Below are 24,572 nucleotides of genomic sequence, written 5' to 3' on the forward strand. Positions count from 1 at the left end.
GGAAGGAAGGAAAGAAAGAAGGAAGGAAAGAAGGAAGGAAAGAAGGAAGGCAGAAGGCAGGAAGGTAGGAAGGCAGGAAGGCAGAAGCAGGAAGGCAGGAAGACAGGAAGGAAGGAAGGAAGGAAGGAAGGAAGGAAGGAAGGAAGGAAGGAAGGGAGAAAGGGAGGGAGGGAGAAAGGGACAGAGGGAGGGAGGGAGAAAAGGAGGGAGCAAGGAAAGCAGAGGAGAAGAGGAGACAGAGAACAAAGGAAAGAAAGGAGAGGAGAGGACAGGAAAAGAAAGATAATGAATTATTTATTAATGTTCTAATTATTTGGCATAGACAGATTTAAAAAGTGATAGTCTTTCCCTGAAGGAGCTTACATTTTATTAGGAGAAGATAACCATCAGAGAGAGGTGACTAGAGAAGGGAGTTTTGCTCTGGAAATGTGGAAGTGTGGTGGGACAGCCATCTAATAAAATGGTCCCAGCTGACGTAAAATTAAAGCATGTTCTGGTGTCAAGTGCCAGCCAGTAGCTATAGTAGACTAAATGAGTTAGTTTGCACACACACATACTCACTAATCAACTGCATAAGGCCCTATGCTAGGAAGTCTAGATATAAATAGATTTACTTTTCAAAGGACTAATGCTTGGATTAGGGAAAACAAGAGAATATAGATCCAGTTTTCAAAGTCTGGTCTTTGGCATACTAGTCCAGGGTGGGAAAAGCAGATGATTGGTGACAGGCAGATGGTGATATGGTCTGTAAAAACAAGTGGATAGCTTGACAGGATGTGAACGTAAAGGTAAAGAAGCAGTTAAGTGCTTCATACACATTACTACGTACATTTGTGGAACATTGTCCTAGTGGTTAACTTGAAAGTAAAATACATAAAACATTGCTGTCTTTGATTTCCTTAATGTTATTCAGATTATTTTGTGCTTTCATGGACATATAATGGTGAAAATTTCATAAGAAATCTTCCAATTGGGCTAGAATCAAACATGAACAAAATTGATTCAACTCCATCTTTGCCCTTCATATGATGAATGCTATTCTCTATATTATGGCAAAAGTAAATAAGTAATGTTGTGTTCTACCTCTGAACCTACTACAATTACTGGATCAAAAGCTGGTATGACACTTTGGCTATGATGAGAAGTGGCCCAGAATATTTTCAAACTATTTTAAATGACTGTGAATATATGTTTAGAGAATATGTCAATTCACCAAGTTAGGAAGAGAAAAATGTCCACTCATGGATGAAAATTTAAGTCCCAGCATCTCTTCGATACAAAAAGAAACAGGAGAAAATAACTTCATTTTATCCTACTCTGAAACTCAATGAAAAAAACTAGTATTGACCAGTGATTTGAGGAGGAGAATTGTAAAATTCTAACTGCAATGTGAAACATCTGACTTTAGGCACTGTCAGAAACAATATAGGATATTCACAACCAAATTTAAAATGTTTTTGCATGACTAGGTAGCTGAAATCATATTACTTCAGAGTTATGATGGATCTGTTCCTATGGCACTATGAACATCGCCAGAAAGTAGAGGAATTGAATCAGTCTTCCATATTACAAATCAATTCAATACTCTCTAGTTTTATGCCTTACAAGCTCTTTTTTGTGAAAATGTTTTTTTTTTTTAAACCAACACATATTTAAAAAAAAATAAAGTAGAACAATGGCCTTATACATCTCAAGATACTCAGGATTTTTTTACATAGACTAATAATTAGCTTTGCTAATTAATTAATATGATGTGATTAAGAAATGTGTAACACAAACATCTGATGAGTAGCACTGATGTGACACCTGTAAGGAAAGCGGGTCAGACCAATCTGAGCTAGATTGGATCTGACCAACTTCATGGAGGCAAGATGGAGATTATATACACAAAGATTGTGGGAGGGATTGAGGGGTGGTCTGGGGTTATGGAAATGACAGACAATAAAGGGCTAGGGTAACAGAGCTAGGGTATAGATATTTTGATCAGGATTAAGGATGGGAAACAGGATTAAGGGTGGGAAACAGTAGACAATAGAGGAGTGGGCAAGGTAGGCATTTGGGCCTAATGGTTATAGCCTCAGACCAAGGCCAGATCAAGTGGGAAGATTCAAGGAGAGTTCAAGGGTTCAAGGGGTTCCCAGAGACTGTGCCCTCATCAGCACCTTATTTATGAGGACAGGGAGAAAAAGAGAGAAAGAGGGAGGGAGGAGGAAGAGAGAGACAGAGAGAGAGAGAGACAGAGAGAGGAAAGAGACAGAGAGAGGGAGACAGAGACAGAGCATTTACTAGGCAGTGTGCCAGACACTATGTTAAGTATAGGGAATAAAATTATAAATTAAAAAAAAAGGCAATTTCCTTTCTTCCAGGTGTTTACATTCTAATGGTGGAAGATAAGTAAAAGGTCACTGAATGTTCAGGCAATCAGACTTTTCCCTGTTCTTCCCTTTTGGGATGCTAAGACTATCAAGTCTCCCTTTTGTTTGAATGGGTGGGAAATCTTTTTGCTGGCTTTGTCTTGGAATTTCACAGCATTAAGACAATCAGGAGTCATTACTTGTATATGATGTGATACTGGGGATGGGGAACTTTCACATACCCAGCCTGGGTGAGGGCAGAGCCCTCATGGCTCCGAACAGGACATAATTGGGAGAAGCTTGGAACTTGACTTTTGGGGCACATTCATGGAAGAAGTGTTGAGACTCTGGGCAAGCTGTAACTGCCCCCCTCCCCCTGCTTTGTAATCCAGACCCATTGGTTCTTTTCTGGTAACTGTATTGTGATTTGATCAGACAAGGGCTGTTGATGTTTGTAATTTCTGTTTGTATTTACCTTGAAGTTCAGGGGGCTGATCTTTTTCCCCTGAACTAAGTGAATGATATATGTATGTTTGATTGAACTGAGATTGTTAACCCCTTAAAGTTGCTTTCCTTAGAAAAGCAGATCAAAAAACCTCTGTTAGCAGCCCTTCTGTGTGCTACTGTTATTGGTCTTACACACCCCTACAACACATGCTAGCAGATTGTCGCTACGCTGAATAGAGCAGGAGAAGAACCATACTGGTGCAGTACTAAGGCTATTGAAAAGGGTATGGAAAAAGGCTTGAGAGTGAGGACTTGAGTAAAGTAAATATGGATGGCTTGGATATCTGCTGAAAATGCTGGTACTCACCAATCAGAGAAGGGGCCTATGCGGATAATGCAATTTCTAGCCAGGTTGAGAAGGCTGGAGGTATAAAAGTCCAGAAATTCAGGAGTGAAAACTGGAAAAATTATGAAAAAAGTTTATTTTGCTTTGATCAATTTGTGTTAGTTCATTATCTGAATAAAGACAAAGCTCCAGAAATTTGATTATTGCTTTATAGAAACCCAGATAAAATCTCACTAAAAATTGGGTATTTTTGTCCTATTTTTGTTTCTATATTTTTAAAGTTTTAGTTTCACAAAATTAAGTTTATCTAAATTTTAATTTCTATAATTTGATAGATAAAATATCTTTTATCATTCAGTAAATGTTTGACTTAAAAAAATAAAATTCCCAGCATGTACACCTAATGAAATGCTATACATACCTGTGCATATTTTTACTATTTTTACTATTTTACTATACTTTACTATTTTTAACATTTCTAGTCTATACAAGATTTAACATTGCTATACACAACCCCAGATATCTACATAACTCACCTCTCTCAATCTAACACCCCCAACCATGATCAAGTCAAAACAGTTTTCTTATGAAGTTTATGACAAAAAAAATTCCTCTATAACACTATTCAATATTCTATAACTCCCCTGACTAAAATGCTTCTCCTTGACTACCAATACCTTGTATATATTTCTTCCTCCATTAAAATGTAAACACTTGAGGAAAGGGTCTTTCTTTTTCTACTTGTATCCACAGAACTTTGTATAGCTCTTGAAAGGCACTGGGATAAGTACTTAATTTTTCATTCATTCTCCACGTAATCCAGAACAAAGCTTACCCAATTTGATATAGACTATCTAGATCAAAAAAGCTTTCTAGATGGTTGTAGTTATCAACTGATAGCTCAATGAAGTACCAGGAACATCCATGGCATGTTTGAAAATGTCCTTTGAAATTTCCAGTGTCAAAAAAAAATAATTTTTCAACTGCTTTTCTTTTTTGTTTGTGTCAGAAGTATCATTGGCAGCAGTATTCCTTTGTTAATAAATGAGTCTGTTATTGTCAGCCTATACTCTAAATATGTTACTTTTAATACTAGACTGTTCAAGGCAAGAGCCAAAGCCATTTTCTTTGAACCTAGAGGCTTCAGTGATGAACACATTCAAGACATATGGTATATCAAAGAAGCAAAAGGCCTTAATGCTGATGCCCAACATTATTAAGCTTAATCAAATTAAATTCGTGAAAGGAGGCATGTTATGAACCATTATTATATTATGCAAAGGTAGCATAAAAGTCATCTTTTTCCTTAGCTTTTAAAGTCATTACAGTAAAAGCTAACAAATGTTTCTGCAATCTTATTTCTAATCCAATTACTGCACTTTGAAATACATACACACACAAACACACACACACACCTAGTTATTTTACAGAAAGATATGTTTTTATAATCTAGTCTGTTGCCAAAGACAATTTAAGACAAAATATGTATTTATGTGTGTACTCATATTATGCATATATGAATAGAGACAGATTTATTATGGTTATAATTTATATCACTTTATATATACATATTTTATATTTATGCTTTACTTCATACAATGGTTCAGATGTTATGCTCTCCTCCTGAAGTTACATGTAATAGTATGAGGGAGTAAATTTTGAAAGTAATTTAGAGGGCATAAAAAGAATTCTTAATTTGGAAGTAAATCTTATTTAGATAACTTGGTTGTGTGATAAATGATGAATTGGGCATCTAATAAAGCTTTTTTTTTTTCCTTTGTGCACTACATGCTTTTTCTTTCCATGGAGTGGGATTAATGATTTAATTAATGGATTTAAAATTTGAATCTTTAAATAGTGTAGATTAATATAATATCTAAATTTATATGTGTCTCCAGATTTTAAAGAATTTAGAAAATGGCACCTATGTTTAAATACAAAAACAAGACACTGAATAATTCTGTTTTTCATTCAGAAGGAAATAATCATTGGTAAAATGCTAATACTATCACTTACTGTGGGGAAGGAATAAGAGTTTTCATGTATCTATTTTTCTTCCAAAGAGGGGATTGTTTTTAGTATCTGAAGAAGGAACTGATTTAATCTTCCTTTCCCCAAAAGTTGCCCTTTCTTTTTCTTGTTATTTTCTATATGGAAGAGAGTGTATGTATACAGAGAAAATAGATATCTCTTGTCACAATATTTTGGTGACTTCTCAGAAAAAAGTTGTACTGAAGTCATCAATATTATCATCATTCACAATCAAAGAAAAGTATTATAGAAGCAGATGTAGTTGTGCTGCATTATAAATATAGGCCCTCTACCTAAGAATTCAAATCTAATATTACAAATAATAAAACCAAAAGATATATTAAAGAAAATCATGTTACACAAATTTAGTATTTGTATTTGAAACAACAATGAATTATCAGAGTTGCATGTTCTTCCCTTCTGAAATTAATTGGGGAACACACTTAGGAGGAATTATAAATTAATAATTAAGTATATATTAATTTAATAAGTTCCTTCTCTATATAACTTTCTACTGATTAACAGAATGTTATTATGTATGGGATATCTATTTGAAACATGTTACATAAAATGAACAATATACAATTTTCTAATATAAGAAAGACATAAAGGAAAAAAGGCATTTTCATCGATTTTCTCTATAAAATACAATGGAGCATCTAAACATTTTCAAAGTCCTATTCTTGTATATATTCTATCAGGTTACTTAATAATAACAAGGGTTTATTTAAAAATATTGAGATAATCATAAATATTCGAAATAATTTTTTTCCAAAAAAAAAATCTCATTATATTATACAAGAATTCAGACAAGAAACTAAGGGGAAAATAATTTTTTTTTTTTCTATCTGAAAACTGAAGGCAAAACTGAGTAGGATACACACACACATGTACATATATATATATATATATATATACACACACACCTATTTATATACTTATATACATATATGTATATATCTGAGCATGCAAAACACACATATATTGTGTATGTATCATGTTATAAATACATGTACCTTATATTCACATAACATATTGTAACCAGAATGGTGGGGTCATCTTTGGGGAAGCTCTTCACCTTTCCCTGGTACCTGCTGCTTCTCTTCCAAGGCAGGAAGCCCAGAGACCCATGCCTGGGAGCAGAGAACTTCCTGTGTGACGATTGATTGGGCTGGCCAGGGGAGCTGTTAACTCCAGAGCCACGCCCTATTGGGTGTAACCTAGTCTATGTGGACGTGAACCTCCCAGGGTCCTAGGGGGAGGGGCCAACTCAATAACCAATCGGCCCTGGTCATTCAGGTGGTGCTTGATGATGTCAAAAACTCTATAAGAGGGGAGAAGACAGCTTGAAGATCGCTTTTTGGTTGGAGCGGCAGCAGTGGTGAGCATGACTCTGGGCCAGCCCTTGTTCTGAGCTCTTGGACTGAACCTAGATGTTGGTAACTATGAATTGTATTGGGTCTGTCTGTTGATATTTGTAATTTAATGAATGTTGTCTGTAGGCTCCCCTGAACTAACTGAATGCTGGATTAAAGTAAGCTGGTAAACCCCTTCACCGTGCTTTCCTTGGTTAAGCAGATGAAAAGAACCTGTGCTTTCCCGGCATGCTGGCAGCCTCCTGGGTGCTGGCTGTGGGTGGATCTTACCCCCGCACAGAAGCTGCTACCTGAATTGTTAAAACACATATACATATAAGTGTATATATGTACTTACACACAAAAGAAATTCTTCCTTATATAATTCTTAAGATGATCTTACCCAGTTTTTAAAATTTGTTAAAGATAGCTTCTTCCCTTTCCTTTTAAGTAAGCTAGCTAAAAGTGTAGTGTTGTTAGAGAACTAGCTTTTGATTTTGATCATCAATTTCTTTTGTGTTTTTGTTTTCAACTTCATATATTCTCTTCTAATTTTCAAGATTTACTCTTCCATGTTTATTTTGGGTTTATTTACTCAATTCTTAATTTTAATTGAATTGCTAGCTCATTTAACCTTTATTTTTTTTTTCTATTTTCTTAGTGTATATTCTGAGGAATATAATTTTGCTTAGAGGCTTGGTTTATTTTCATATACACACACACAAATAAAAAATCGGTATGTTTTCTCATCGTTGTCTTTGTCTTTGGTATATTTTTTTTAATTTTATCTCTGATTTAAAAAAATACTCATTAATTAGAATAGTTTTAATAAGTCTCCACTAGATCAGTATAATTTACTTGTGTCCCTTGTAATATTTTTCTACTAATTTTATAAAGGCTGGGTTTAATATTAAAATAATGTTTAAAGTTAAAAAATACAAAGAATAAAGCTGGAGCAATAAGTGTGAAGTAGATAGTACACACTAAGAAAGGAAAAATCAAGCAAATATGTCATAGTCAAATTGATATAGTTTTAAATGATATTATTGTCTGATAGTCTTAAAGTATTATTGTGTTTCATTCATAATTCCTTATTTTAATTTCTCTCTAGTGAGTTCATTAGTGCCAAAGTAACTTTTATGCACCCTTGTTGTCACAATTTATTTCTATGATGTCCCTAATTGTATGTCATTACAAAAATCCTGTGTGAAAATAGAAATCAATTGCTTTATTTTGGTGCATTCATTGGTTTCTGATAAAACAGATGAAATACATGTTAATGAGTTTGTCAATTAATACCCCTTCTGAAGATAAAAAGGAGAAGAGTGTTTGGATATGACTTGACCAAATAGATATGTGATACATCTAAGATGGATGGGAAACAATTTTAAAGGAACTTAGGATTTAAATCTTCATATGTCTCAAAGAAGGGGATATTTCAAAGAATGGAAATCCTTACAGACAATATTAATATTTAAAAAAAAAAGTAAGTGAGAATACACCAGAAAGTTTTAGCCTATTTTCCTACTTTATAAACTTTAAAAAAAAAGTATTTTGAAAATAATTATGCTTCCACTGAGAGTAGTTCAGTGTAACTAAGGATTCATTTGGAGGCAAAGGATCTGGGCATAAATTATATGTATGCTACTCACTTACCTCTGTGACCTTTGGGAAGTCATGTCACTCCACTGGCTCTCAGTTTTTCCATCTGTAAAATGAAGGAATTGAGTTAAATTGCCTCCAAGATAACTTTACATTCTTAAAATTTGATTCCATCATCACACAACATCTAGGGAGAGAACCTAGCAATATTCTACAGCAAAAAATGTCTTCACATTACCCCATTTAGCTTGGGGCTGGCAAAGTGCAACATAAAGGTGAGAAGCAAAATGCATCTGTTTGTGCTTGTTGTGTTGTTGTTGTTTTTTATTTATTTGTTGTGATTCACCTGCTAAGAAAGTTTGTTTGTTTTTTTACATTTTAACTATAATAGAATTTTATTTGAAAGTATAAAAAAAGCATTATGAGCTCTCCTGATGTACAAAAATAGACCCTCAAGTTGCAGTTTACTGGCCCCTTGGTCTTCCAGACAATATAAGGTCTCACTGGTTTTGTTGTTTGCTGATATCAAAAGCTTTGACTCAGAACAAAATGTAGCCACAGGGATTCTGTTCTAAAAAAGTATCTGATAACATAGAGATGTAACTCTGTTATAAGATACGCTGATTATCGATCTTAAAGTCATAAAAGAGGATGATTCATGCTTGTAAAAGGTATCATGGAGACACATGGGTTTGTAAAACAATAGAATAAAATAGAGAGCTAAAAAAAAATACCTTAAATGTTACCTAGTCCAACATTCTCATTTTATAGATGAAGAAAGAGACGCAGAGAGTTCAAATAACTTACACAAGCTCACACAGCTTAGTGTACTTGAAGAAAATACAAATAAAAAAGAAATTCTCTAGAAATTAAATTCAACAAACATTTATCAAATGCTTATAGTTTTCAAGACATTGTTCTGACCTCTGCCTATGCAAAGACTATAGTGAAATAGTCTTAATAAAGGCTTTTTCTTTCTATGAAAGGTACAGAACATGCCAATAGATAAGTTAAATAGGGCAGTACCCAAAAGAAGAGATGTACTAACATCTGGGGTCTGAAGCAGGAAGAGGGGTCAGGAAACATTTCATCTAGGAAATGGCTACCAAGCTATGCATTAAGAAGGTAGAAAATCTAAGAAAAATCAATTAGGATAGGATCAGCAAAGGCATGAGGATAGAATTTTTCAATTGAGAGAAAAGCTAGTAGGCCAATTTGGATAAACCACAGGGTACATAAAAAGGAGTGATATGAAATAATTTTGTAAAGATAGGTTTGTAACAACAATGTGGCTAGCAGCTACTGTGGCCTGTGTAAGACCAACAACAAGAGCACACAGAAGGGCTGCCAACCCAGGCTCTTTGATCTGCTTTGCTAAGGAAAACACCTTTAAGGGGTTAACCATCTCAGTTTAATTAAACATACATATATCATTCAATTAGTTCAAGGGGAAAAGATCAGCCCCCTGAAGTTCAGGGCAAATACAAACAGAAATGACAAGCATACATTATAGACAGAGCAAATAACACAAACCAGTCTATTTATAGCAATGCATAGTTATCAGAGGAGCACCAGCATCTATCTGTCTGGGTTATCAAAAATGGGGAGGGGGGGGCGGGGAGCTTTTTCAATCCCTTGCCCAGAGTCTTGTTACCCTTTCAATGAGTGTACCCTCAAAACAAAATGTGAACCTTAGATCTTATATACCTGTCTCAGGTCCCTGGGACACTTGGTTACCTCAGTGCTGGGAAGCATTCAAACAAAGAACAGTGAAAAGTCCCATTTTGCATGCAACTACATTTGAAAGGCAAGACTAATCAAAGGTACTTGATTACCTAGGCATTCCAAAAGAGAAGACAACAACAAAGTCATGCCTTGATTAACATTACAAGGTTGGAGCCAGATTGTGAAGGCATTCAAATTTTAGTGTGAGAAGTCACTTTTATCCTAGAAATATTGGGGAATCAATGAAGAATGATATGGTTTTAAACTTGCCTCTTAGGAATATTTTGGAAAAATTTGGAAATTTGACAGAATATTGATTGGAGTTAGGTGAAGATGAAATCAAGGAACTAATTAGGAGACTATTCAAATAGTCTAAGTGATCGGAATATATGAACTAGGATAGAGTAGAATAATAGATGATGTTTTGTATGTAGACTGGACAAGTTGACAAATGAAACAAAGAAAAAAAAAACAAAGATAACTCCAAATTTGTGAACCTAGGTAACTGATGAATGGTATACATCTTAAGAGAAAAAGAATTTTGGAGAAGTGAGTTTAGAGAAAGTAAATGTATTTTCTTAGTTAAATACTGAATAGAGAATAGTCAGTAGGGAATCTGGGTAGAGATATTGATGAGGCAGTTCTTGATATGGGACTGAAGTTCTAGATATCAATTAGACCTGGATTTATAGATTTAGGGGTCATCCTGGCATAATAATTGAGTCCATGGGAGTTAATATCATGGAGAGAAAGAGAGACAGAAAGAGACGGAGAGACAGACAGACCAGAAGAGACAGAGAGAGAGAGAGAGAGAGAGAGAGAGAGAGAGAGAGAGAGAGAGAGGATTTAGGAGGAATGAGGAAATATTGAAATATTTCAGGCCAATGCCTGGGATATATAAACACTTTGACTGGGAAGTAAGGATGATACATTAATGCAGTCAGAGGTCATACAAAAAGAACCAAGAGAGAGTAGTGCCACAGAAGCTAAAGAAACAGAGAGAATCAAGAAGGAAAAAGTGATCTTTAAAAGAAAGCAATAGCTTCATGAGGTCAAATAGAATAAAGACTGAGAAAAAGGCAGTAGTTTTGGCAATTAAGAGATCATGAGTGACATACTCATTAAGGCTATCACCATACCTGGGGGGCTGAGGTTGAGTGAAAATGTAGGTTGTGGGACTGGAAGAAGTTGAGTAAGTGGTTGAACTAGAATGGAAGATTGTTGGGGGGACATTAATGTCTATACTGGTGTGCCCAATGAATAAGGCAGGGATGAAAACAGAGAACAATATTTTGGGATTGGTACTAGACTCTTCGTGGGGGAAAAATATAGAATGTCTTATAGATGATTGTGACTAGGAACATGATGCAATGATGGCATTGAATTGAGTGATGTTAAAAGAAAAGTGGCCACTGAATAATGATGGTAGAGGGATAGATTTGGAAGCGGTAATGAGGAGCAAGGAATGTGCTAGGCTGAAATGCTCCGGATGCTCTTGTTTGTGACTGAAGCACATCCTGCTGACTCTACTGAGACTCAGAATCCCAAAGGATTTCTCTTTAAGATGTGTGTCATTCAAAAGAGATTTTGCTTGCAATGCCTCCAGATAAAACCAAGAAAATGAAGACTGAAAATTTTTCAGTATGATAAACAGCTAAATGGCAGTCTATACAGACAGGCAATCTACATTTATATCTTGGTCAGGGCAATGGTATCTTTGAATAAGAAGATATTAAGCTTAATTTCATTTAGGAAAATGCAAAGTACTTTCAATGATACCAAGTTATTTCCTTTAATTGGTTCATTTCCTTTTCTTTCTTTTTTATTATGAGATTACTAACCATCCAACACACAAATATTAAAATGAATAAAAAATAATTATACATTAAAGAAAAATTTATTTAATTTGCAGTTCAAGAAAAATGTGCAAATTAGCTTTAGTAAAGATTTTGTACAAGAACTGTGGTTACATTGGTACAGGAAACACCCAAAGAGGAAGCTCCCTTTAACAATACACATTAATCTCCATCCTATAAATTATAGTTTTAGAGAGTTGCCTAGGATACTGAGAGGGTGAGTGATTTGTCTGGGGTCACACAGCCAATACATGTCAGAAATAGGTTTTAGTTCAATTCTTCCTTACTTGGAAGCCAGCTCTCTATCAGTTATGCTATACTGGCTCTAAACTGTTTAATAAAGAGCAACAAAATTATCCTCCTTACCTATTCTGTCCAATATACTCCCACCAAAAAAATCTGGGTATTTTTCCAGGGTTGATTGTTATTAATTAATAGTAGTAAGATCATATGGTCAGTTGAGTCCTACTCCCTCATTTTATTGGTGAAGACACTGAAACTGAGAGAGATAGAGTGACTTGCACATAGTATCCTTTAGAAATGTACAGTTAGAACTTAGATCTTTCTTTTGATTTTGCTTTTTAACAATACTGATGCCTTTTATTTTTATAATATGTTCATTTCCTGATATACTTTATCCCACCTTGAATATCAATATTCAGTCTGTCAATCAATAAGCATTTATTAAGTGTCTACTATGTCACACAATCCAAGTGTCTACTCAGTTGTACAATCAACATTTGTTAAGTACCTAAGGCACTGTGATAATGCAAAAGGAATGCAAAGAAGTGCAGTCTTTGACCTTAAAGAGCTCAGAATCGAATGGGGAAAATAATAGGCAAACAATCATGTATAAACAAGCAAAATACAGGTTAAATAAACGTAAACTACAGAAAGAAGGCACTAGAATTAAGAATCAATAATGCTTCTTATAGAGGGCAGGGGTTTTAGGTGGGACTTGAGGTCAGGGAAGCCAAAAGGCAAAAATGAGGAGGGAGAGCAATCCTTGCTTGAGGGACAACCAGTAAAATATGCCCAGAGTTGGGACATGAAATTTCTTATTAGAGGAATAGCAAGGAGGCCATTGTCATTTGAGTAATGAGTAAACAGATGAGGTAAAGGGGGTAAGGTATAATAAGAAGACTGAACATTTAGTGCTTGCTTAAGAAGAGCTTTGCCAAAAAGAGGATTTTCTTATTCGATCACAGAGGTATCAGGGAACCAATAGAGTATATTGAGAAGCGGGAAGAGAGGAGTAACATGTAGAGACCTATACTTTAAGAGTGTTTTGGGTGAGTGGAAGGTGGACTGGAATGACGAAAGAGTCTTGGAAGACAGAGCAGCCAGCAGGCTATTGCAAGTGTCTAGGTGTGAGGATACAATAACCTATACCGTGGTGCTATTAGAGGATTGAAGGGATATAGTCAAGAGATGTTAGAATTGTAAAAATGATAGACCTTGGATTTGGGGGTTAGGTTGTGAGCATGGGGAAGTTGGAGGACAGTGATGCACTCGATACTGTAGGGAAGTTAGGAATAGGAGAGGATTTGGGGAACAATATTATGAGTTCAGTTTTTCAGTTTTAAACTTTTATTTAAGATATGCACAAAACTTCTGGTTTGAGATGTCTAATAGGCAGTTGAAGATTAGAAGTCTAGTCAAGATGATTTAGAGATCAGTAATTTGGTTAGGACTTGATAAGTAGATTTGGGAATCACTACAATAAAGATGATAATTAACTCCATGGCACATGATGAGGTGAAAATAGTATAAAAGGATAAGAAAAAAGGGCCCAAGAGAAACTTGTGGGGCATTCAGTTGGGAGGCACAACTTGGATAAAGACCTAGCAAAGGAGACAGAGAAAAAAAAACAGTGATATAGAGAGGAGGAGAATAAGGAGAGATGAGTGTCCTAAAAAACTTGACAAGACAAGAAAGAATAAAGGATAAGAAAATAATTAATAGAATTGAAGGTTACAGAAAGGTCAAGAGTGATGAGAACTGAGAAAAGGCCATTGGATTTGGCAATTAAGGGATCTTTGGCAACTGTGGATAGAACAGTTTCGGTTGAATGATGAGATTAGAAGCCAGACTGCAGAGAAAAGAATAAGAGGAGAGGAAATAGAGGTAACTATTATAGATGACTCTTTCAAGGAATTCAACCACTAAAGTTAAGAGAGAGATAGGATGATAGTGGGGATGAGTTTATCAAGTGAGGGAATGTGGAGGATGGGAAATACATGAGCAAGAAGTAACCGGTTGGCAGAGAGACTGAAAATTAGTAAAAGAGTATAGACATCATAAGGAGAAATCTTCTGGAGGAGACAAGTTGGAATGTGATAACTCGTGCAGGTAGAGGAGTTAGCCTTAGTAAGGAGGAAGGCCACCTCATAAAGTGAAATAGGAGTAAAGAAAGAGATTGTGAAAGAAGGCTTTTGTGTGATGTGAGATAAGGAGATAAAAGGGAGCTCTCAATGAATAGCTTCTTTTTTTTTTTTTAGTAAAACTTGTAGCAAAGTTCCCAGCTAAGAAGGTCCCTAGCAGGAGGGACAACCTTATAAGGTTTGAAAAGGGTTGCAAAGGATTTCAAAAGAACCAGTGGTCAACAGAAAAATTAATTCATCAAGGAAGTATAAAAAGATTCCCTAGCAGCACTAAGGGCCCACTTGAGGTTATGAAATACATATAGAATCAGTCAGAACAATTGCATGATATTTTTTACCTTCATTTAGTGCAAATATGTAGGAATGAGGGCGGTGAACACTAGGAGTTATGTGAGGCTGAGGCTTGGCACAGCCCAATAGGTGATATGGAAAGTAAGCAAAATATTCAAGAGAAGAGTATAGAATTCAACTAGTTCACCAAGGGATCAACTTAGGCAAAGGAAGAGAGTATAACTAGTCCAAAAGTGATGGCCTAGAAGAGAATTGAGTGGTGAAGGGATTGGAGGTTACAGTCTAGGTGAGGAGTAAGGCTGAGTTTTGAAAGGCTAAGGGAGAGAAGAAATGTTAATAGCTTATTATAGATATAGTATATTAAATTATTATTACATTATTTGTTAAATATAATTTATAATATATATAAATAAGGGAATTTTGGAGTCCATGAATATGGAAGTAGTGCATTTGTGGGTGGTGCCAGGATCAAAGACATGCCCATCTTTGTGTGTGTGGCTGTGGTAGGGTGGAGGAACAGATTATGAGAAATGAGTAAGTTGTAGAATTGAGAGGTTATGGTGTTTGAGGGCATATATACATATGTATGTATATATCTATATATGTATACATATATACATGTGTATATATATGCACATACATATATATACATGTGTGTGCATATGTGTATATATGTATATATATATATATATATATATATACACACACTCACATATTTATATGCATTCAAGTTCTCTAATATGAGAAAAGGAGTTAAGGAAAAAAAGAAAGCTTCAGTGATCAAGGTATTTTACATTGGTTGGTTGTTGCCCTTCATTCTCAAAGAGAACCAAAATGACATAATTATGCTACAGGCAAGCTTCAATATGTCCAACTGTGGCTGATCAGACCAACACAAGCTTAGAATGCTCTGCCACAGGTTGGGCACAAATAGTCCACGTGAACATTTGGGATGGATACTCTAAATTTGCACATCCTGCATATTTTTTGAGCTGTCTCAATTCTGCTTTGCTTATAGAGCACAGCACCTTCTCTTATAAGGGGTATGCCATTTTCTTTTTTTCCGTGCCAGTGTTTTTCGTGCCACACGATAAATTCCAAAGTTCTCAAGAGAGACCTTGAGAGTGTCCTCCTATGGCTTCTTCTGACCACAATGGGAATGCTTGCCTTTTGGTGATTCTCCATAAAACAGTCTTCTTGGCAAGCACACATTTTGCATTCGAGCAATGTGACCAGCCCATTGTGGTTGGGCTGCCTGAATCATAGTTTGAAGGCTTGGCAGTTTAATTTGAGTAAGGACCTCAGTGTCTGGTACTTTATCCTGCCAGGTGATCTTCAGAATCTTCCTAAGACAATTCAAATGGAAGTCACTCAGTTTCCTGGCACGGTGCAGGTATACTGTCCAGCTTTCACAGTCATATAACAATGAGGTCAGCACCACAGCTCTATAGTCTTTCAGTCTGGTAGTTAGTCAAATACCTCTTCCTTTCCGTACTTTCCTTCAGAACCTTCCAAACACTGAGCAAGCTCTGAAAGAAAGGAAGTATTATGGAGGTTTGTAAACAACAATTGCCAGAATTTTGATAGGATGGTAGATGTGGAATTTGTGAACCTCAAAGAAGGAGAGATTATTGGATGATGTTAGTAGTGGGGAACCTGGAAGTTGCAATGGGGAGCAAGGTATATTACAATTCCCCTGCTTTCATCAGTATGTTGGAAGATAGTACAGCCAATGCAGGAAAGGGAGGCAGTGTCATCAGGAGGATGCCCAGTCTCAAAGAAAGCTAAAAGATAGAAGGAGTGGAAAAGCAAAAGATTTAAAATTAGTCATCATTCACTTGTCTCCTTAATTGAAGGAGGTGTGTTTCATCATTTCTTCTCTGGGACCAAGATTTAACCATTTTTTTCATGAGCCTCTGAAAAGCAGTAGGTCCTCTGAAATTGCTGGGGATATGAATTAAAATTGGCACAATCCCCTCTGGGCAAGTGAAGAGAAGCTTTCCTCTCGTATACATAGGTTTATTACTAAGAATCACTCACTGAACTTATTCATGGTGTAAGAATCTACTGAAGTTGTTTTTTTTTTTTTCAAAATCATTAGTGTATATTTTAGCTTCATGAAATTGATGTCTGACTCTTCCAGTCAACTCATTAATATGTACTTAATCTTTCTTTAGGACTATGCTACTTCCTTGGGAAAATATAAAGAAGTAGAAGATGTAGTTCTTTCTAAAAATATAATGAAGACCATGAAGGAAATCCTCAACATGGATTGTTCTAGAGAAAAAAAAGTGAGTTTTAGTTGGAGGCGATATTATAAACAAAGAAAGAATAGTGGAAACCACCAACTAACAATCTCTGGAAACAAATTGATATATATGTAATATCCATTGAGGGTAGAAAGAAGTGGAATGGAGTTGTAATTTCAAAGTAGTACAGTACCCTCTAACTACAATAGACACACTATTAGGAGAAATAGAAATGAGTTTTAATAGAAAGTCACAGAAGTTAGAGGAGTTGAATATTTTGTGAAAGATGGAATGACAAACCATGCCATATATAGTGAAAATGGTAAGAAGGAAGAAAATCAAGATAAAACAATTGGAACTTAAGCAGATCATTAAGAATGAGTACTTTTATTGTAGTGGCATGAATAGAAGCCAAAGAATTAAAAAATGAAACAAGTAGCTAGTGAATTAAAATGATAATTATATAGTATCCAATTCACATAGTAAATACTACAGGTATGAATATCATTAATTTATAGGTTGGAAACAGAGACTCACAGAGTTTAAAAGTAAGGTGTCTATAGTCACATAGCTAATGAGTATTAAAGGAAAGGCTCAGACCTATTTCTTGCCCAAATTCAATTCTGGTTTCTCAAAAGAAAAAAAACACCTATACATATACCAATACATACACCTGAATGCATATCTATCTATCATCTCTCTCTCTCTCTCTCTCTCTCTAAATATATATATATATATATATATATATATATATATACACACACACACACACATATATATATATATCCGCATGCATCTGTCTATCTACCTGTCCTTCCAGTGTTCCAGGGACAGAATCAGTTTGGGAGAGGTGGGACAGCTTTAACCCTGAGACTGTGAAGAATGAGTGGGGATAAATGTGCAGATGAGGATATGACCAAATGAAGATAGAAACATTTGCAAGAATATGGTTTCTATCATATGATTTCAATATTCTTGCTGATATCAAAGATAAATGTTATATGTAGTGAAGGAGAGGAATCAAAAACTCAAGGACAGGGGTTCTCTAGAATATTTGTTTTTTATATAATTAAGATTTTTTATTTTTAGTTTACAACACTCAGTTCCACATAACTTTGAGTTCCAGATTTTCTTCCCCCACCCCCTCCCAAGATGGCATGGAATCTATCTTCTATATATAACTTCACATTGAACTTATTTACACAACAGTCAAGTTATAAAGAAGAATTATGACCAATGGAATGAATCACGAGAAAGAAGAAACAAAACAAAACAAAACAAAAAAACAGAGACAAAAACAAAAGAGAAAAAAAGGAGGAAGAAAAGGCTAACATAAAGTGTGCCTCAATCTGCATTCAGACTCCATAGTTATTTCTCTGGTTGTAGATGTTGTCTTTGTACCTTGTATTGCTGAGAAGAGCGAAGTCAATCAGAGTTAGTCACCACAGAATCAATATATCTGTGGTTGTGTATAATGTTCTCCTGGTTCTGCTCCACTCACTCAGCATTATATTGTGTAGGTTTTTCCAGGTTGTTATGAAGTCCTTATCGTTCCCATTTCTTATAGTACAGTAGTATTCCATTACCTTCATATACCACAACTTGTTCAGCCATTCCCCAATTGATGGGCATTACCTTGATTTCCAATTCTTTGCTACTACAAAAAGAGCCGCTATAAATATTTTTGTACATATGGTGCATTTCCCATTTGTGTGATCTCTTTGGGATACAACCCTAGAAGTGGTATTGCTGGGTCAAAGGGTATGAATGTTTTTATAGCCTTTTGGGCATAGTTCCAAATTACTCTCCAGAATGGCTAGATCAGTTCACAACTCCACCAGCAATGTAACAATGATCCAATTTTCCCACATCCTCTCCAGCATTTATCATTTTCCAGTTTTGTCATTTTAGTCAATCTGACAGGAGAGATGTGGTGCCTAAGAGTTCTTTTGATTTGCATTTCTCTAATCAGTAGTGATTTAGAGCATTTTTTCATATGCCTATAGATATCTTTAATTTCTTCCTCTGAAAACTGCCTGTTCACATCCTTTGACCATTTCTCAATTGGGGAATGACTTGTATTCCTGTAAATTTGGCTCAGTTCCCTGTATATTTTAGATATGAGGCCTTTTTCAGAAACACTAGCTATAAAGATTTCTCCCAATTTTCTGCTTCCCTCCTAATCTTTGTTGCATTGGCTTTTTATAAATACAAAAATATTTCAATTTAGCATAATCAAAATTATCTATTTTGCATTTTGTAATGCTCTCTATCTCTTGCTGTGTCATGAATTCTTTGCTTTTCCATAAATATGATAGGTAAACTATTCCTTGTTCTCCCAAATTGCTTATAGTATCAGCCTTTATTCCTAAATCATTAACCCATTTTGACTTTATTTTGGTATATGGTGCAAGATATTGGTTTATGCCCAGTTTCTGCACTACCATTTTCCAATTTTCCAGCAGTTTTTGTGAAATAGTGAATTAATAGCCCAGAAGTATTATTAGCCCAAAGAGTAGATTGCTGTAGTTGTTAACCACCGCGTCTTGTGTCTCTAGACACAGGGAGTGAGCCAAAGTGTGGAGAAAGATGATAAGGTTTCTGGTGGTGGCCAGTTCAAGTTTGTTTAGGTAGCATACATTTTTAGAGGAATTTTACTTTGTTATGGGAATCACTTCAGCATTTGACCTTGGAACACTTGATTATACACATTACTTATCAACAAAATTAATGTAACACAAACCACATTTCCCAGGGTTATTATAAGAATTAATGGTCATAATGTGCTTTGAAATACCTGGCCTCAAGCCTCCATATAAACAGAGTGCAGCATTATCAGAAAGAACCAATTAAGTTTGTTGGCTCTTAAGTTGAGACTAGAATTTTATATATAGAAAGAAGGCAAGAAGCACAGCCTCTTAAGTTACATGCTTAAGTTACATTGTTCATTGAACCTGGTAAATGAAATACCTTCCACTAGTTCTGAGGCACTGTTTTTTAAGATATAGATAAAAAGAACATTTTTGGATCTATGGAGATATTTTTTCATGACCAAAACATGCATATGAAACTACCTCCCCTCAAAAATGGCTTTTGTAGACAGGTTTAAGGTGATGATCTGACTGCTCTTACAAAATATGTTAGCACCCAGTAGAATCTTGTCCTCTTTTCATTTACTTAATATCCTTCCCATGTTAAATTAAAAAAAAAAAACAGCATCATTATTTTGTCCTTTATGCCAGTGAATGAAGGCCCTTTACCAATAACTTTCTGAAGTAGAAGCACACAGTCTTTTTTCTCCCCTATGGAAGGGCAGCACCCTTTCGCAAGTATTTTTTTTTTCATTCTAAAGCAAGTTCTAGATTATTTCTGCATTCTTGGAGTCAAAAATCAAAAAGCCTGAAACTGAGAGTTTGAACTATCTATTGTACAACTGCTCTGGCTTTGAGTCACTAATCCTTGATCCCTGATCCCTCAAAGCAAACAAAATTTAGCTCTAATTTTTGGCCAGTATTGAATAGGATGATGACGATTTTAAGCCACCTTTAAGCCCAAATAATGATCAGAAAAAGCATTCAGTAATCTGGACTCTTTAATATTTTCTTCATCTCCCCCCCTAAAAAAATACAAAAACAAAATCTCTTGTTATGGAGCTATGAACTAAATTTCAATGATGCAATTGATAAATTTGTACATAGAAATGCACAAACCATCCCTATGATCAGTAGCATTCCTGTTAATACAATGGGTTAAGAATACTATACAAATGTACTTTCCTTTTGTGCTAGTCCACTGAATATGCTAGCACAGGTTCTTTGTAATTTTAAGGGGTTTATAATATCACTTTAATTTCTGCTTGTAATTTCTGTTTGTGTTTTCTCTGAAGTTCAGGATGCTTTTTCCCCTGAATTACAAGCAGAAATTATATAAACAGAGCAAAATAACACAAATTAACAAACAGGCTTCTAGCTGTCTGACCAACATAATACATACATGGTTACTTGAGAGAGAAGCACCATTATCTGGGTGTTTCACAGCAGTGGGAGGAATGGGGGCTCTTTAACAGCTACCCAGAGTCTTGTCTGGCCAAATCACCTGAATATTCTTCCCATGAGTAAACTCCCAAAGGAAAATACTAACCTCAGAGCATATATACTCTTTTTAGGGCTCTGTTGCTGAGGGTCTACTTAGCAAAAGGATGCGGGCCAGAGGCTTAGCATCTACTTAGCAAAAGGGTATGGGAAAGATCTTTAATTATAACTAGCACCACATCATATATATTGTTTCCAATCAATGACTCTTGATTCAAACAAAAGCAAGACTCAAAGGCACTTGATTGCTTAATGCTCAGAAGCACTCCAAATCAAAACACAGCAAAAAGTCCCACTTTGCTCACCATTATACTCCTACATCTCATTTAGCCTCTGCTAAAGGAGGCTGGGGCACACCTATCTATACATTTTACCATGGTGCCTTTCAATTCCTAGCTCTCTCTCAGAAGCTGTGCAAGGTAACTCCAGATTTCTTCCTTCTCCTTCTCAAGCCTCTCCATTTCCTCTGCGTACTGCTCCACTTCAGCCTCAGTTCTATTCTTGCCTAGTTTAATTTCTACAGGTGCTGCAACAACCTCCTTGGCCTTCTCAGCTTCTCTTTAGGTTTAGCCACTGGCTGCAGATGAGCCCCTATTGCTGTGGTGAATGGAAAGTCAGGAACATTCTGAGGGAAAGAGATTTTCTGTTATTGGGTTTGGACTTTGACACCATTGCCTCTCTGTGCCAGTTCTTCTCATTCAGTCCTCTCTAGTTGTGATGACTTTCAAAGCATCTCAAAGTTTGGAAGCAGAGACAGAATTCTTTCAAAGAACAGAAGACAGATGCCCTTCAGTGGAAAAAAAAACAAAAAACTAATGTACCTGGAACCAACACTGGGAAAGCAAGCTTGAAATGTGGGAATGCCCACAGATTTCATCCAAAGAACTGGCATGAAAAGAACAGACACTGAAAAGGATGAATCTTTTCCATAGAGAAAAATGAATGTCTTCATTAGAATACAACTGACAATCATCTCAAGCATAGCCCTTCTCTCTACACAGCTTACCAAATGAAGAGACAAATATGTACATATTTTGAAATGTGATAGAGGCTTCTCTAGCCTCCAGGTGTAGTGTTTGCTGGTGAGCTCAACAAGGGAGGGGGAAAAGTTCTCTTTCAAACAAGCTTAATAGTGGGAGCAAATATGAATATTTCATGTTTTGAAAATCAAATGCTTATAAACAAAGTCACTTTTGACATTAATTGATTATGTCTCATTCTGACAGTCCTGCAAAACTGCTGTCAACCTACAGCCTGATTCTCTCTTCTTTTTGTGGGATGAGCTACACTGTGTTCGACACTGTGTCAGCACCATGCCAGATGTGGGAGAGAGAGAAAAGGAGTCTATAAAACAGTTTCTGTCCCTAAAAAACTAAAAATCAAAACTCTTAAACTGGGCCTGAATAGATAAGAGATTCTAGACACAATTAGCAAATATTCAAAGCAATATACGCACAGAAGGAAAATAGTGTGATGCAGATCATAACCTCTAAGCTGAAGGAATTGTTAAAGTCAGTAATGATTTATTGCATTTTTAGGATCCTTATGGTTACAAAACCTTTGTATATAGGATCATAGATTGAACACCCAAAGGGACCTCAGATTCACCAGCCCAATTCTTTACTTGACATATGAAGACACTGAGGACCAAGTAGCTTGAGTGACTTAACTAAAGTCATGAAAATAATCATCAGAGGAAGGATATGAACCTAGGGTCTTCTCACTACGAAATCTTCAGGAACAACCCCACAAGAGAGTTAGGGTAAGTCTTCTTATTCTCATTTTACAGACGAGGAAATTGAGTCTCAGTGTTATAGAATAGAGGAAAAAGGTAAATTGAAAGAAAGCAGTTGTGAGCAAAAACACCTGAAAAAATTTGTTTTTTTTTTTTGTACTGAGGCTGCATGAATTTAGCGCATGCGCACACACACACACACACACACACACACACACACACACACAAATTTAGGTTGGCAACTTTTGTACATTTTACGGTCATGGAAATATGCCTGGAAGTAGGGGAGGGACACTGAAAGTCAACCAGTTGTCTAGGATAGAAGAATAGCTTCAGTCGCAAAGATCTGGGTTCAAGGCCTCCTGATCTATCCTGGTCTTATTACCCTGGGCATATTTACTAGTGTTTATAAGCAAGTTTCCTATATTATACTTGTCCTTGAGAAAATGGGAAACACTCTTTGTGTCATAGATATGGAATTGGGAGTGTGAATGTTTGTGTATGAAGGGAGGAAGGGAAGTAGTTTTCTCTGTGTACCTCTATTGCTAATCTGTTGCTGTCCGTGTCTCTGGAGAAGTATTGTCTGCTATGGTCTTCTCCCAAACATCATGATTTCTTGTGATTAGAGAACATTGAGATGTTCTGTTGTGACGTGCGTACATCACATATGTACTAAGTAAGTTCTGTTCTGATATCTTCTCTTTTCTCTCAAGTATACTTATATCATGGGACTAGACCATAGAGTCAGAGGTCATGTGATGCTGAGTCTTAAGAAAGTTAGCTGATTTTCCCTTGATCACAGGACTGATAAGTACAGTGGAAGTGGAACTCACAAGCATGTGCTCCTGGCTCCAGGCCCTGTTGTCTTACACTTAAAGAAACAATGACAACAAAAAGTGGTTATTTTTATGTTATACTTTTTTATCATCTTTACTTTTATGTGAGTTTTGTTGTCTGAGAAACATTATGAGCTGCTTAAGGTAAGATATTTCCTCATATTTCTTGTTTTATAACCTCCAGTGCTTAACACAGTACTAGGTAGATAGTGCTAACTTAACAAATGTTTAATGACTTGGGGGGCATGTCTTGGAGGAAATAAGACCATCTGGATCTTAACAGACACAGCAAATTTAGATTGGCAGAGAAGAAGAGGTAGACAATTTTTGATTACTTAGTGAGAGAATGTGAAAGAGAATGCATGTGCAAAGCATAGCAAAAGGACCATCCAGTTTGAAGTAGCATTAGGCCATTCAAAAACATATTTTTTAAATCCTCTATTTTTAACTTAAATGCTTTCTTAGTAAGCATTAAGAGACTTCCTTTTTAAGTACTCAGTCTCTGCTAAAAGAGAATGATGTACTCAGCAATGACTAATTCTGCATTTGCACAACTACCTTGTACTTATAGTACACCTTACAAAAAATGTTGCTGTATTCCTGTAAGCAATAAATTAAGTGTCTGTCTTTGAAGTAAATAAATTGTTTCCATTCCATTTATCAGATTGTAACCAGAGAAACTTGCTCAATTTGCCCTGACAAAAGACTACAAGAAAGCCAAGAATATAATGTAGATGGACTCTATATATTTGGATATGTAACTGTCCCCACTGAAAATTAAAAGTCACCATGAATAAGAATCGATTAATCATTTAGATGAACACTAGAAGAAATGAAAAGTACAATTTAGTTTGAGGAATTGGAGAAAAGCCAGTAACAATATAGTGGTAATATGTAGTCTGTGACTAGTAATGGTCAGTCTCTGAGCAAGTGATCAATGGCTAGTCATTGCTAACCCATCATCTTAACACCTGAAACAACAGCTTCAATTGGTCTATTTTGGAGGCAGTATGAATTAAGTGTGGTACAAGAGTCAGAAGATATATATGATAGCATCATAGCTTCATTAATTTGTAGCTGGAAGGACCTTAAAAGCTATCTGTTTCAAGCCTCTCATCTTACAGATGAGGAACTTAGGACTAGAATATTTAAGTGACTTTCTGATGTTCAAACAGGCAATAAATAATGCAGCCAAAATCTGAACCCAGGTTCTTGGACTCCAAATCCAATCCTCTATAGATTTTAGAATTAGCTTGTGACCTTTGACAAA

Source organism: Trichosurus vulpecula, chromosome 4 (assembly GCF_011100635.1).
Source record: "Trichosurus vulpecula isolate mTriVul1 chromosome 4, mTriVul1.pri, whole genome shotgun sequence".
Classification (NCBI taxonomy): Eukaryota; Metazoa; Chordata; class Mammalia; order Diprotodontia; family Phalangeridae; genus Trichosurus; species Trichosurus vulpecula.